The following is a 16,498-nucleotide window of genomic DNA, read 5'->3' as shown; positions in this document are numbered from 1 at the left end:
TTCACTAAAAGGTTTATCTTTGCCTTAACAAGCCATGTCCATTGTTTCTGGGCACCTTAGGTTAATGCCCCTTTAAAATGCCTTTTCAGATGCTCAAGAGAGCACATAATCTTGTTAACTATCCTGTTATACCATTCTCATCTTGCTTTCTACCTCCTTCCTGTGATCTTTCTTATATTCCTGCTTTAATTCCAAATGCATAAAAGAGCCCTGGCTGGTTTGGCTTAGCGGTTAGAGCGTTGACCTGCAGACCAGAGAATCCTGGGTTCAGTTCCCGCTAAGGGCACGTACCTCAGTTGCAGTTTGTCCCTGGCCCCAGTTGGGGTCGTGTGGGTGGCAACCAGTCGATGCGTCTCCCTTGTGTCCATGTTTCTCTCTCTTCCCCCCTCTCTCTTTCCTGCTCTCTCTTTCCCACTCTATCTTAAGATAAATGTAAAAATGTCCTCAGGTGAGAATTAAAAACAAAAACAAAAAACTCCAAATGCATTAAAGAAACTGCAAACTGTCATTCTCAGGAGGATTTAAGATCTTGCTTCCTGGTAATGTTATCATTTTGGCTCAAATAAACTTTTGTAAAAATTTTCCACAGGTTTGAACTTTTATTAAGTGGACACTGTTATTGGAAATTCTCTCTCCTAGGGTCTCCTCCTTGCAGGCTTGGGACTACCCTACTTTTAGGCAGTTTTGTTTTTGCCTAGAGCTCCCCCCTTACAACATTGTGACTTCACCCATTTTCTGCAGTCCTTTCTGCAGCTAACTTGCTCAAAATTACTACAGTTACCTCTTTTTTGTGTCCAATTTTTTCTAGGGTTCTATATCCCTCCTTGTGTCTCCTCACTCTGTAAGGCCGTCCATTTTGTGAGTCCAGATTCTTTCTGCAGCTCTCCTTCCCATGTCCCCAAGTTCTTTCCTTCCCTTCTTCCTTCCCTCCTTCCTTCCCTCCTTTCTTTCTTCCCTTCTTTCTTTCTTTTCCTCCCTCCCTTCTTTCTCTTCTTTCTTTCTTTCTCTTCTTTCTTTCTTTCTCTTCTTTCTTTCTTTCTTTCTTTCTTTCTTTCTTTCTTTCTTTTCTTTTTCTATATGTATACACATACACATGCTCATATGTATATATACATATATAATATCTCAATTTTGATATCATTCAGATTCCATGAAATTAACCCATTTAAAGTGTACACTTCAATATTTTTAGCATAGTCAAAGAATTGTGTAACTACCTCCATAATAATCACTCCTAGAGTGTCTATCACCCTCAAAATAAACCCCATATTGGTTAGCCGTCATCTTCCACTTTTATAGATTCCAAACTTTGTCCTAGGACTTGTTCTCTATATCCCTGGGAGCTTCACCTTATCTCTCTCTCGGGGACTCTTTTTTTTTTTTTTAATCCTCACCCGAGGACATTTTTTTTCCATTTTTTGTTCAGATAGAGTGGGAGGGAGAGAGAGAGAGAGAGAGAGAAACATCGACGTGAAAGGGATACATCGAGTGGCTGCCTCCCACACGACCCAACCAGGGGCCGGGGACAATCTGCAACCGAGGTACGTGCCCTTCGCGGGAACCGAACCCGGGTCTCTCTGGACCTCAGGCCGACGCTCTAACCGCTGAACCAAACCGGCCAGGGCTCTCTTGGGGACTCTTAACCTTACATCTTTGAAGCTGTATCTGCTGTGGGAGTCTTCTTTTTCTCAGGGCATTACCACATCTTGGGGCTATACCACTTTTCTGGTGTCCCCTCCCTGCATCTCTGTAATTCCACCCTTTTACTTTGGTCCTTTCTTCTGGCACCCGTAACTCAAATTCCTGGGTCTACTTCCCTTTCTGTTGTCTCTCCAGTATAAAGGCCACTCTTTTGGAAGATCCTATCTCATTCCTAGAATCCACTTTCCCCTTTATATTTACAGCCCCCCCCCCTTTTTTTTGGTACGTGCTCCTAGTGGGAACTGAACCCAGGACTCTGGTCTGCAGGTCTACGCTCCAACCGCTGAGCCAAACCGGCCAGCAGTCCCAACACTTTTGGGGCCCTAATTTTATCTGGACCGCCACTCCTTCATGTCTCCTTGTGGCTTCATCATTTTTTCTGGAGTCTTAACTCTCCTGGGGACCACCTACACTTATGTTTCTTGACTTTCCTCTCTCTCATGTTCTCTTCCCCAAATCCGTGGCACTATGCCTTTTCTACTGTTCTTTTAACAGGTTTTCTCTCTCTTAAGAACCCTTATCTCTCTCCACCTGATGCCACCTCTTTCCTGCAGTTCTTTTTCTTCCCGACTCTCCCAGGCATCACTGAGGCCCCACCTATTTTCTGCAGACCGGTCTCTCTCCTGTGATCTCCCCCTGGCCTCCAACACTTTTCTGCAATTTTATCCTTCTGGATTTCTGGAGTTTCTTGGTCCCCTATGTATCTGTGGCACCACATCTCCCCACCCCACACCCTGGCATCTTCTCTGATTCCTCAAGGCTTCATCATTTTTTCAGGGTCTATTTTTTTCCTGGGATCCCCCTGTTCAAATCCCTGAGACCCTACCTCTTTCTCAGATTCTACCTCCCTGCTGGCATGTCCTCCTACTTTCCCAACAATTGTCCTTGAAATGCTTTAGTCACCTGTCCTCTCACGGGCAGGTTCCTTTTTTCTTCTGGACATTCCCTGCGCATTTCCACTTGTCTCTCCAGTCCCTGTCCCTGAGGCAACTAATTCAGCATGATTTGTGCCTATGGGGTCAAAGTCTGACCCCATATGAAATGTGCTGGATTTCTGTCATGCAAAAGTTGAAGGGTCAAGAGAAAAGAGGAGTAAAAGGGAGTGGAAACTGTGTGTCAAGAGCTGGGTTATGCTCTCTCACATACATTACCTCCTGGGATCCTCACAGCAGCGCTCTAAGCGGACTTTGTTAGCTCCATTTAACAGACGGATAAACTGCAGCTCAGTGGAGAAAAGCTTCTGGAGTTAGAACAAAACAGCGCCGTCTCCACACTCTCTGAGCGCTGGGTTGGGGTGAGGAATCAGCAACTGCAATGTGGGGAAGAGGCTCGCTTCTGCTCATGCTGCACTTCTTGGACTGCTGTGAACCCAACCCTGCAAAAGCTCCCTTGCACTCTAGCTCCTAAGGATCTGACTGAGAGTAATCCTGGCAGCTCAGGGAAGAAGGAAGTGGAGCTGATGTCCATATTTCCAAGTTTGGGGTGGGAGAGCAGGGCTTTGGCGAGGAGTCAAAGCCGCCAGAGGTGGAGTCAGCGGGCGTTGGGGAGCCCCCTCCCTCAGCCATGAGCCCCTAACAGCACCACCCCTCCGCATGCATCCTGTGGTGGACAGCCTGGCCACCCTTAGAACACAGCTGGCCACTTGTTCCTTCCCTGCTGCCCCAACTACTTACCTTCCTTGCTCTGATCCTCATTGCGGGTGCCCAGGCGCGGAGGACAAAGGGCCGACCAAGACTGGCTGGATCTAGCACGTGGGTGGCCAGTGGTGGGGCTTGTCCTTCACTGCCCTCCCCTGAGGGATGGAGGAGGCGTGGGCCCTGGGATTGCAGTCCTAGCTTGTGAAAAGCCCATCACTGGTAGGGCAGCGGAGGGGGCGGGCAGCGGTGAAGGGGCTGCCACAGTAGTGAAGCTGTTCTTGGCAATACTCCGCCCCCCTCCCTACTGCCCCCCGACGTAGGGGCGCACAGAGGGCTGGGGAATGAGGATGGAGGGAAGGGGAGAGTGGAAGAGAGGGAGAGAGAAAGGGAGAGAGAGAGAGAGAGAGAGAGAGAGAGAGAGAGAGAGAGAGAAGGAGAGAGACAGAGACAGAGAGAAGAGAGAAAGAGCGCGCGCGAGCGAGCTCTCACAGGGATAGAGCACGGCCCCTCTGGTTCGAAGGGCTTGGAGCAGCCCAGTGAGCAGAGGCTGTGTGGTCTTCCAGCTGACTGTGCTGGAGGGTTTCGAACCTCCTGGTAGCCTGCTCGCCAGCCACCTAACTAGGCTCCTCCTTGCTTGCTAAATAAGGGCGTTAGTCACCAGGATGGGTGGGACCTGACTGGAATGGATTGGATGGGGTTGGTTTAGAGAGAGCCTCTCGCCCTAAGACTGCCCTGGGAGGAGCTATAGGAGAACTGGGAAGGGGAGGGGAAGAGTTGGCTGTAGATCCAACTGCTCAGTAACCTGGGTGTGGTGGGGGTGGGGGCTGCAGCAAAAGCTCTACAGAACTGGGCTTCAAAGTAAGGATTAGGGAGGCAGCCAGGAAAGAGAGACGCGGGGTTGGAGCCACTGTAGAGACTGAGAAAGGCTTGGGTCAGGGCGCTCCAGAGAAGACAGACAGGGGCTAGGGATCCTGAGAAGAGGAGAGGCCAAGGCGAGAAAAGACTTCTAGATAAGCGATCGTGAAAAGAGTGGTGGCTGAGGGAGGGGATGACGGAAAGATAAGGGCATAGGTTGGCAAGTTTGGGGAGATTTTTGGCCAATTTGCAGTGACAGGAATTATGATCCAAGGAGATGGGGAAGGGCAGGAAACAATGATTTGGATTTAGAGTTTAGTGCCATTCTCATTCACTGACAAATATCACCGGATCTTTCCAAGCTTCAAGATTTGGCACTGATTGCTATGGGGAGTCCACAAGTGGCCAAAGCACAGACATCCCCTGTTCTGAAGCAGTTAATGGAAATATCACAGCACACACACACTTACTGAAGACTATGAGCCAGCGAAGTCTGAGCAGTTCAGCTGACGGAGAGTACTTTGGGATGAGAGAGCAAAAGCAAAGAATTCAGAGTGCTCCAGTTCTATACCCTGCCAAATGCTGATAAGGCCTGGAGAAAAATGTGTTAAGGGCCAGATGTTCCCTCAGGAAAAGCACAGACAGATACGGAGAAGTACTCCATAGGGATAAAGAGGTTCTGGAGATGCTGATAGAAAGGCAAGCAGGGCTAGCTAATGGTTCAGCTTGGCAGAAAGATGACTGGAGCCAATCCTGACTGTGCCCCTGGGAAAAAGAGCAAGGCACAATATTTAAATAGGGTCAGAAAGAACTGGCTGTGGAATGACAGTCCTGCTCTGGCAGACCCACCTGGACACATTTTTTGGCTTTCTCCTGTTGCCAGGAAACAAGTCCACATTTGGACAGCCCCCTGAGCCAGAATTCTGTCTGAGGTAGTTGTGTAGTCTTCTCCCCGTTCCCACTTCCTCCAAGAGGGGTTTTGATTCCTGCCTCCTCTGGTTGAACCCTATCCTCTGCCTTACTGACTATGACTCTGTATATAGACCACTTAGGCTGCTCAAAAGGCCTGGTCTTACCACCTCATATTATCACACATACCCTTGCCTCTGTATACAATGCTTTTTCTCCCCCTTCTCCACCAGGTCAACTATTTAACCTTTAGGATCTTACTCAAGTGTTACCTACTCTGTGAAGCTTTCCTTTCAAATTATTTCCTCAATAACTACAACAAAATACTACATTTATTCCCTTTTTATGTTTCTACAACCTTTCATTGCTTATTACTTACCACTTGTCAGAGTGTATTTTTTCATTAATTTTTTACTTGTATTCCTTAACTAGATGATGGGGTTATTGAGGGCAAAGTTGTTGTTTTCTCTGTGTCTTTATGACAAGTCCAGTGTACAGGCTATGAAAAGGGCTTATTAAGGAGGTGGGCGTTTGGTACAGGATATATCAGAGGAGTAAGAGAGAGGAGGCAGGAGGAACAGTTATTACAATAATCCATATCACTGTTAATAAGAGCTTTAATTTGGGTAGTACAGATAAAAAGACACACACTGATGTCATCTCTGCTGCAGCAGGAAAATTGACAGGACTTTGTGATTGACTTGATGTAGGGCATGGCAACGGGAGAGAGAATTCCAGGATGATTTCAAAACTTAAAGTCTTTGGGATAGGAGAATAGAGAGACTACCTATAGAAACAAGAACACATCATGTTGAATTTGAGATGTAGGTAGATCTTTTTATTTGGAAAAATATAATGGAGCTGGACACAATAGTGAACCTACTCACTTTGATTATTAAGACCCAGAATCCTGCATGAGATCCTGTCAACCTTTTACTTTCCTCAGAAACATCCAATGCAGAGGTGAAAGCTGATGGCATTTGGGGGACTGTGGAGCAGGATTAATTGCCAGCACGTGGAGGGAGTGACATGCATTTAAAGTACCAATGAATACCCATATTTGAGAGAAGTTTTATCTCTGGAAAGGAGTAGATAAGACTATGGTGACTGAAGTGTGTCTACACTAGGCTGGGATTCTTTCAGGAATTAGCTTCACTGATGTTGGATAGCAATCTAGACAGCACCTTTCTTTAGAAAATACACATATTTCTTTTTTTCTCAATAAAAACTCATGTATTTCTCTCCCACTTCTCTTTTCCTTTCCATTGTCACCATCAGTTTCTGAGTATGTGCTCTTATTCCATGTAACCAATTTCAATTGCTTTTTATCTGATGTCCTCTCCCCAACCTTCCCTCCAATTCGTTCTGCATATATCACCAAACATCTTCTCAATTCAGTTAAGAAATGTAAATTGCTTAGCACACAGGTTGACAAAGAATAAGTGCTCCATAAATTGCAGCTATTATTCTTCTTCCACATGTCCAGAAAGAGAATGGTATAGTAAAAACCACTGAAATCCAGAACAGCTCTGCCACTAGCACTTTGTGACTTTGGCTTCAGTCTTTTCCTTTTTTTTCTTTTTTTTTTAATCCTCTCCCGAGGACATTTTTTCATTTTTTGTTCAGGTAGAGTGGGAGGGAGAGAGAGGAAGAGAAAGAGAGAGAAACATCGATGTGAAAGGGACACATCGAGTGGCTGGCACCCACATGACCAACCAGGGCCGGGGACAAACTGCAACCGAGGTAGGTGCCCTTAGTGGAAACAGAACCCGGGTCTCTCTGGACCACAGGCTGACTCTCTAACCACTGAGCAACCGGCCAGGGCGGTCTTTTCCTTTTTAAAATGGGATAATGAGTCATGATCTGGCTACCCTACAGAGTTATTGTGAGATGCAATTAAAAAAATTCTTACCCAAGAACATATTTAGAGAGAGGAAGGGTGAGAGAGAGAGCGAGAGAGAGAGAGCAAGAGACAGAGGTTATCGATGTGAGAGAAGTATCTGATCGTTTGCCTCCTGTACATACCCCTCAACCAGGGATCAAACCCACAACCTATGTGTGTTCCCTAACCAAGAATCAAAGCCACAACTATTTGGTGTATGGGACGACTCTCCAATCTACTGAGCTACCCAGCCAGGGCGAGATACAAATTTCATGAAATCTTGGGCCAGGACCAAGCACAGGCTCAATAAGCTGCATATGTGGTTGATTGTGGTAAGTGACAAGGGAAGTGAGAGTAGAAGTGAAGGGCATGTGCACAATATTGGGGTTTATTCTAGTTGGGGCAATCCCAGGGAAGGCTGTGGTCAGGGCCAGTATATGTAGAAGTAGAATATGGGGAGCAGTTTCCCTTCATACAGTGGTGTTGCATTGGACGTATGGGCATTTAGTTGTATGTTGTTTGGCAAAGGAAGAAGGTGCTTTATTTCCTCTGTCACGCTGTCCCCAGTTTAAACTGGTTTTCACTGACAGCAGAAGGGAAGAGAGGCCACAGCCAAAATATACAGTGAAACAAACAAGCAAAAATCCTGCAATTTGAGCTTTAAAGTGCCCACCAAGTTCTTGGTGACTTAAAGGATTTTTAAGGGGGATTTTGACCAATCTCATTTTTTCTTTTACATACTGACTCCAGAATCCAAATTCTGTCAATTCCACCTAGCATGCAACTGCACTGTTTTTCTCTACTTCGTCATGTGATTCTGATGAGAATCATTGACCCTGTACTCTCTGGTCCCACCAATTCCCTCCTGTCACTGCTGGAAATATGATGAATCCCTTTAGACGTGTTGAAGAGTTTATAAAAATACCTGGCTAGATGGTCTCTAGGCAACTTTCCAGCTTGCACATTCTAAATTCAGTGATGTTCTTACTGCGCTCGAGAACCTCTCACCTATAAAGTCTTGTGGCTTGAGGCCTTAGATAGTGGTGACACATTGGTGAATGAAGAAGACTAAAAGGAAGAGATGGGGTTGGCCGGATTGGGGCCTATGAGCAGTATGGTGAATTGGAAGGTGAATCTAAAGCCCAGCCTCTGTTCCAGAACTTGAGAAAATTACTTCTCTTTCCTGAGCCTCAGTTCTTCCACTTTAAGCTATGGGGGGTTGTAATTGTTATTTTAATTTATCAGGAATGCTAATAACAGGAATCTGGTAAAATAATGGATGACAAGACCTTTGCAATGCTGAAAATATTTGGCTGCTTTTACCTGAAGTCAGCACTAACCTTATGGCAAGAACTTGTCTTTGCAGCTTTGTGGAGCCTAGAGTATCCTGTAGATACTGTATAAAAGGATAAAGACCACTTAAAAAGTCTGTTCCCCAGATTTTCCCCCAAATCTCAGAGTCACTATGACAGGAGTTCATCCTCAGAACTGTTTTGCACCCCTTGTTCTGGCTCCCATTCCTCCTCCTTCCCCCTAAACCTTAAATGGGACCTAAGGTATGGTCAGTAGCAAACAAGAGTATTTCTATAGCCTATCAATTTTTCCCTTTTATTGTCATTTCATGGAGAGCACCTGTTCTTTCTTCATGGGATGGACCTTCCCCTCCTCCCTCCACATCCTTCTAGCCAGAGCTGGGAGGCCTGATTCTATGTAGACAGAGGATGATATATAAGAACAGAGCTTTCTTTCTAGACAGAGGTGAAGTAGAGAACACCCAAGGCTAAGGATCCCAAGGAACAGGGCCAGGAAGTAAACCTGTTCAAGTTTCATAGAGTTGTGGAATGTCTTATTTAAAAAAATCCTTACAGAGCAGAGAATCCAAAGCCCACATGTTACAGATGTGAAAGGCACAGATCAGAGAGCAGCAAAAATTTGCCTGTTACACAGCCCATCAGTGGAAATGCTAAGCCCTAAAAGGCCTAAGAGGTTTATCATGGGCATCTGGTTTAGGAGTTATTGCTGGCTAGCTTGAGTCCCTTGCTGCTGGTCAGAGCTTAGGAAATTCAGTTGGGTAGAGGCCATAGCTTCTGTTGTTCTCCCATCTGACAAAAAAGGAACACAGAAAAGGGTCCTTGCCAGACTCCCCTGGGGGTATCCCACTTCTTCTCACAACCCCTTTAACTTCTACTACACTGTTTTCTGCCTCCAAAGCTGCTGAGTACTCTTCTCAACTGTACCCCTATATGACTTCCTTCAAACCTCCTAACCCCTATTTATGCCATTTAACTACCCAGTATCAATCTTACCTCACTTTATATTTCTTCATAACATGTTACTTTATTTGAAGTATAGTAAATTAATGATTTATTGTCTGTTTTTCCCCATGCATGCACTACAGAGATATAGTGATGAACAAGATAAATAAGGTCCTGATAACATGGACCTTATATTTTCATGGGAGTAGCATACAAAGAATAAGTAAACAAATAATTAAATGAAATAACTAAAGGCTATAACTTTTATGGAAAATCTGAACAAGTTTTTGTCATAGAGAATAACAAGGTGGAAATCTAATGAGGGAATCAGGTATGTCTTCTCTGATGAGGTGACAATTAAGGCAATTATGAGAAGAGCAGGAGGGACTAGATTGGATGGAAGGAAGAAGGAGGTATAAAAATTTTCATACAAGCAATTCATGTTGGATCAAATTTCCTAAAGAAGGTTTTATATATTCTTTAAATTGTATTTTTAATTTTTTTCAATTACAGTTTATATTCAATATTATTTTCTATTAGTTTCAGGTGTACAGTATAGTGGTTAGACAATCATGTACTCTACAAAGTGTTCCCCCTGATATTTCCAGTACTCAACTGGATAGCACTAGAAGGTATTATGCTAAGTGAAAAAAGCCAGTCAGAGAAAGACAAATACTGTATGATTTCACTTATATTTGGAATCTAAAGAACAATATAAATGAACAAACAAAACAGAAACAGACTCATAGATACAGACTGATAGCTTCCAGAGGGGACGGGGGTGGGAGGATTGGGTGAAAAAGGTGAAGGGATTAAGATATACAGATTGGTAGTTACAGAATAGTCATAGGGATAAAAAGTACAGCATAGAAAAAATAGTCAAGAAGGCCTTAATAATGTGGGTAAATTTTGCAAATATTTCTGCCTAGGAGAAAAGGAATGGTTTAGATAATTCTAGTCACCTTTCCAATTTGAGGTGTCTAATTATTACTTGTGTGAATAATTAATTCGATATTTTCTGAGTACTTACTATGCATTAGGCTGTGTGCAGAGTGCTGGGGATAAGACAGTGAGTAAGAAGGTCAAAGGCCCGGCTGGTGTGGCTCAGTGGTTGAGCATCAACCCATGCACCAGGAGGTCACCAATTCGACTCCTGGTCAGGACACATGCCCAGGTTGTGGGCCTGATCCCCAGTGGGGACATGCAGGAGGCGGCCAATCAATGTTCTCTCTCATAGATAGTTCTATCTCTCTCCCTCTCCCTCTGGAATCAGTACAGAAAAATAAAAGAAGGTCAAAGAAATTCAAAGTGTTCTGCCCTCAAACAGCTCAAAGTTTAATGAGAGATGTAATCACAAGCAAATGTATAATATGTGATAATTGCTGTGAATAAAGAACACACAAGGTGTTACAAGAAAACACAGTACATCTAGATTTTAATGATGTTAATGTTTTCAAAAGTGCATCTAAAAATTGATGAAATACAGTACACTTCCCTCATAGATTTGTTGTCATGGTGATTAAATGAGTTAACATATGCAAAGCTTAGAGAACACATACAGAAATGTAGTAAGCACTCAATGAACATTAGCTATTATTACCCTCATTCTTTAGGGTTGTTTCAAGGAGCTAATGCAATAATGTTACTTAGTGTACCTGGTATAAGCTTTAGTACGGGGTGGAAAGACTATGCATGTGGAAGGTATAAGGTGTGTGTAGGTGTAAACTTATGGCTCGACTCTTTGTCAGTGGAGGCTTTATGGCTTATGTCAGATGACTTAGCCAGAACCAGAGGAAAAAAATTGTTGAGGGCACTGTTGCCATGAATTTATTTCATTGTGGAAAAAAATGCAATTTAGCTTTTGCCACCTTACTGGGCTCTTCCCACTCCTTCCTTTCCTCTTTGTTGTGAATTCATGAAGTTGAGATACCACTGGCCAGAGGCCCAGACCCAGGATTTTATATCATGGAGTATAGGCAGACTAGGGGCTCTAGGGAACTTCTTGTCAGTTTTGAGGCTTTTTTTCCTTCTCCAAGGAGCAATAGACAAGGGCCAGAGAAGATAAGAATATTCTAATGACACAGAAGATGTTGTGACTGAAGGAGGGGACTAGAGCCAACTCAGGCTGTACTGATGTCTCACTGATCTCACAATGAGGTTTCCTTTAAATAAAACTATAATTAATTCAGCAACTTTCTAAGCTACTTTGCTGGCTTTGGTACTTTTTCAGTACTTAAATGTGGGAGGCTCTTCCAATCTAAAACATCTTTTGGAAACTATAGCTCACAACTTTTCTGGGTTGCCCATTCAGTGTTCCCGAGGTTTACCCGTTCTGCTATTGCTAGTCCTCCCAAATAGAGGAATCTAAGTACACCTACAAGAGACAGTAGAAACAAGACTGGGCATGGTATCAGGTTCCAGTTCCAGTTCTGACACTTGCTGGGGTTTGACCTTTGGTAAATCATTTCAGTTCATGGAACTTTGGTTTTATCATCTGTCTTACCTGGGGGCAAGAATATCTAGGCCTTTGGAGGCCCTTAAGGGGATTAAATAGGATAATAAAGATTCTAGCAGGGGCAGTTACTCTTAAGTCTTTGGCAAAATAATGGTCCTGTTCTATGTGAATAAGTCACCCCCTTCAACCAAGGAAGAATGACACACAGGGGATGGCAAGGAATAAGGAGGAGTCAACCTTGGGGAGGAGATATATGGGATGACAGATACTGTATCTAAAAACCCCTCATAGCAGAATGAAGTAATGTATGAGAAGGTGTATAATAAGCTCAGTGGCTGATGTAGTAGGTGCTTAAGAAGTGTTAGTTTCCTTCCTTTCACTCTTCCTTTTTCAAGAGAAAACTAACCATTTTAGAATTTCTTTATTCCTGATATCTTCCCTTGGGAGGTTCAGATAAGTCCACTAAGCTGCTTTATTAGTGCATAGCAGATTATTAGCTCAGTTGACTGGCACACCTCATTATTGAGGCCAACAGGCCCAATTCAGTTCCCCCCATGGGTCATTTACCTATGTTGTTCTTATTCACCATGGACTACAAAGAACAGAATGTCAGTTTATTTGAAGGGGTAAAAATGTATATCAGAGGTGGAAATATACACACTGTCTATGTGAAGGAGGGGCTGGTTTGATGTTCTCCTTTCTCATTGCTTTTTGAACACCAAAACTAACCTCAGGATGAAGGGGTAGTGATGATAGAGGATTGACTCAGAAAACATCAAAGTTCAAAGGGACCTCAGAGATCACTCAGTTCAATTTCTCCTCTTCTCATTTGTCAGATGGAGAGACTCAGGCCCAATGAGTCTGGACCAAGAGTTCCACAAATTGTCAATATTGTATCAGAGACTACTGGTTAACAACTCTCCTCACAGGCCCATGGTGCCTCTTTGAAATTTAGTTTAATTCCCCAAATGGCACCAGTTATGTTCTAAGAGTCTCTTAAGAGCAGGAGCCAGTCCTTGGCAGCCAATGAGGGGACTGGTTGCTGTGGGTATCACTTCTGTATGCTTGGACCTCTTTGGGGCCCTGATAGTTCCACTGGAATAAACATGTAAAAGAATGTGACAGAAATTTATAAAGTTTTTTTCTTATTAAAAACTACTTTAAATAAAATGAAAGATAGTAGAAATTTTCTGGGAAATTTCCCTGGGTTGGACTTTCCATGCCTACTTGGGGAGTTACTCCCCATTGTCCCTTTCCTTCTCTATTTCTCTTTAAATGGGGAGGTGGCAACAGACATGAGAAATCAACTACACACTGTGATAACAGAACCAAGTATTTCAGTATGAAAAAATCTAGTATCTAGGATCTTATTTATGAGATGTCCTGGGCCCTGATCAGAGAGAGGTAGAAAATGACAGGTGCAACTCAGGGCAGAATGAGGCAGCCAGGGTCAAACACTAATGGGATACAGAATCTTTCTAGAATATGAAGGAAATGACTATAACTCTGGCACTTATTGATTTAATCAAGCCTGGGAAAGTTGTACCAACATGAGTGGATCTGGCTAAGAATTAGAGTTTATTCTTAGAAAAAAGGAAAGACTGTGTTGGGCATGAAGGCACAAATGCACAGTTGGCTAAAATGGTGAGCAACTAGACACGTTAAAGACTAAAATAATCTGTAGAAACGTCAACGAGGCAAAGAATCTTGGATGCAGATTCAGCCTCCACTTTGCTTCCAGAAGAAACTCCTAAAGTACAAAGCCAGTCATATCCTTATTCTTTAAAAGCCCCAAACTTGGTATTCAATAACCTTTAGGCCCTGGCCAGTTTGGCTCAGTGGTTGGAGCCTTGGCCTGTGGACCATAGAGTCCTGGGTTCAGTTCCCGCTAGGGGCATGTACCAAAAAAAAAAAAAGTTTTTCTTATTTATGATTCTATATTTAGTAGTGGTAGTGAAGTCAGGACTTGAACCCAGATCTACTAACTCCAGATCAGTGTCCCTTTTACTATATTACACTTCTCGTCCAATTTAATTCTGCTTTTATGGTCATTATCCATTATATCAATGAATAGCAATAGTATACAATTGTTAATGTTCATGGAGGACTATGTTCAAAGGTCTTGATACATGCATTGCCCCTTTTAATCTTCACAACATCCCAAAGAAATAGGTTCTATGTTCCAGATGAGGAAAATGAGGCTCAGAGATATCATACAGTTCACCAATTTTTTCACAGATAGTTATGGAGTCAGGATTGAAATCCAGATGTCTGGCTGACTTCACAGCCTGGGTTTATAATTACTACTGTATACTATTTCTTGAAGGATTCTTTTGACCCATCATGTGTAGAGCATGTGATTTGACTTACATCTCAAGGAACGTACTACATAAACAGCAGTGCATTATGCCTAGTTGCAAACAACTTTGAAATAGATGCATAGAGAGAATTGCAGTTACTGTTTGGGGAACCAAATTCTCTCTGTTGGAATCTACCTGCTTCCTAGGAAGATGTAATCCATTCTCTGGTCTCACTAATTGGTGTTCTACTCCTAACCCAGACTGTATGCCTCAGAAAATATTAGTGGAATTAATGGCAAGCTGCTGCAGAAACTAGAGATTTTAAGAGTGGCTGATGTTATACATAGCCCTAAAGGAACTCAAACAAACAAGATGAACTTATACATAAATGAACTAGAAAAAGACATATTTTGGATATTCTCGAGCAAGGTCAACAAAAGAAAAAACAAACATGGGACTCCATCAGACTAAAAAGGTTTTGCACAATGAAGAAGATAATCAACAAAATTAAAAGACCACCTACTGAATAAGAGAAGGTATATGATCTTATCAATAGACACAGAAAAAGCATTTGCTAAGATACAACATTTATCTGCCACTCTGCCCCCAGCACCCTCTCCTGGGTTCCTTGAACCCGAGTTGATTTTGCAAAAATTCTTGAAGAGGAAGGTATGCATCAGCCATGACCATGAGCTTAACTAATCAGGAGATGCCAGACGGGGCAACGAGACATTCAAGGCTAGGATCTAGTAAATGTTAAGAAATATAAAATAAACAACTTGTACAGCTACTAACTGCTGATATCTGCTTCTGTACACGTAGCTTGCTTGCTCTGCTAAACTCTTGAGTAACCCCTGTCCTATATAAGCAATACTCCCCCTGAGCTCAGGGCTGCAGTTCTCCTCTGTGTAGGTTGGCTGCAGTCCCTGCGCAGGTAATAAAGCTCCTAATATTCAAAATTACTTGATGTCTGAGTGAGGATGACTCTCCTGGGTTACAACAGTTGTAGTGTGCGTAGATGTTTACAAATGTTATGTTCTCATGTTGGATTGATTCCTTTATCATTATGTAATATCTTCCATCATCTCTTGTTACCGTCTTTGTTTTAGACTCTATTTTGTCTAAGTATTGCTTCCCCAGCTTTCTTTTTTTTCTTTTTTCTTTTTCCCATTGACATGAAAGATCCTTTTTCATTGCTTCATTTTCAGTCTCCGTGTCTTTAGTCTCACGTGAGTCCCTTGTAGGCCTGTGTCTTGTTTGTATTTATACCTTCAGCCACTCTATTTTTTTAATGCAAACATTTAGTCTATTTACATTAAAAATAACTATGGATAAGTATGTACTTATTGCCATTTTATCAATTATTTTCTGGTTGTTTTGTAGTTATTGTTTATTTTTTCTTCTTGTTTTTTTCTTGTACATTGATAACTTATTTAGTTATTTGTTTGGGTTTATTTTTTTTTTATTTTTTTGTATATCTATTATAGGTTTTTGGTTTGTGGTTATCATGAGATTCACATATAATAAGCTATGTTTATAATAGTCTATTTTAAGTTGATGGTTGCTTAAGTTCAAATACATTCTAAAAGCTCTGCACATTTTTACTTACCCCTTCTAGGCTTATAATAATTATTTTTACTGATTTTTTTTAGAGAGAGAGGAAGGGAGAGAGATATAGAAACATTGATGTGAGAGAGAACCATTGGTCAGCTGCTTCCTGTACACACCCTACTGGGGATCGAGCCCACTACCGGGGCATGTGCCCTGACCAGGAATTGAACTGGAACCTCTCTGTCCATGGGACAACGCTCAATCCACTGAGCCACACTGGCCTGGGAACTTATTATTATTTTTTGACTTATTATTTTTCCATGTTTTGGCATTTGGAGTTCCACCCCCAAAAGCTCCGTCCCTCAGCTACACACCTTATTAAGACTAACCCTGGAAGTCACTCCATTGGCAGTCCCTACTCTGAGCTCCAAACCCCCCAAAAAAGACCCCTGGGCCCCAGGCCCTATGAATTCCAGCCCTCTGTGTCCTGCCTGTTGTGTCTCCACCGCCTGAAGTCCCGCCCTATGAAGTACATTCATGGAAGCCCCAGCCCTCAGCTCTCTACCTTATGTGTTCAGCTCTCAGCTTTCTCGCTTCCTGAAGCCCTCCCTACAAGTTCAGCCATAGAAACCCCACAGTCAGCTCCCCGTCCTGTGTTCTACTCCCCAAAGCCCAGCCCCCTAGGCTTCCCACCCTATTAGTTCAGCCCTCTGCATACCTGCTCCCCAAAGTCCCGCCCTATGAGGTCCAGCCTTTCAAACCGCAGGCTCATAGCTCTCTACTCAGAGTTCCAGCCTGGGAGCCCCACCCCCTCATTTCCCTATCCTGAAGCCCCACCTGTGGCCCCTCACTCTGGGTCATCCGGAGTCAGTTGTGGCTTCCAGGTCCCCACTTGACCTCAAGGTGAACGGAACACAGGTGCTAGGCCTGGCAGCAAAGGTTTTCTCAACAGC

This window comes from Molossus molossus, unplaced genomic scaffold (genome assembly GCF_014108415.1).
Source record: "Molossus molossus isolate mMolMol1 unplaced genomic scaffold, mMolMol1.p scaffold_m16_p_2, whole genome shotgun sequence".
In the NCBI taxonomy this organism is placed as follows: domain Eukaryota; kingdom Metazoa; phylum Chordata; class Mammalia; order Chiroptera; family Molossidae; genus Molossus; species Molossus molossus.
The sequence above is the reverse complement of the archived record's forward strand: the minus strand, read 5'-3'. Positions refer to the sequence as shown.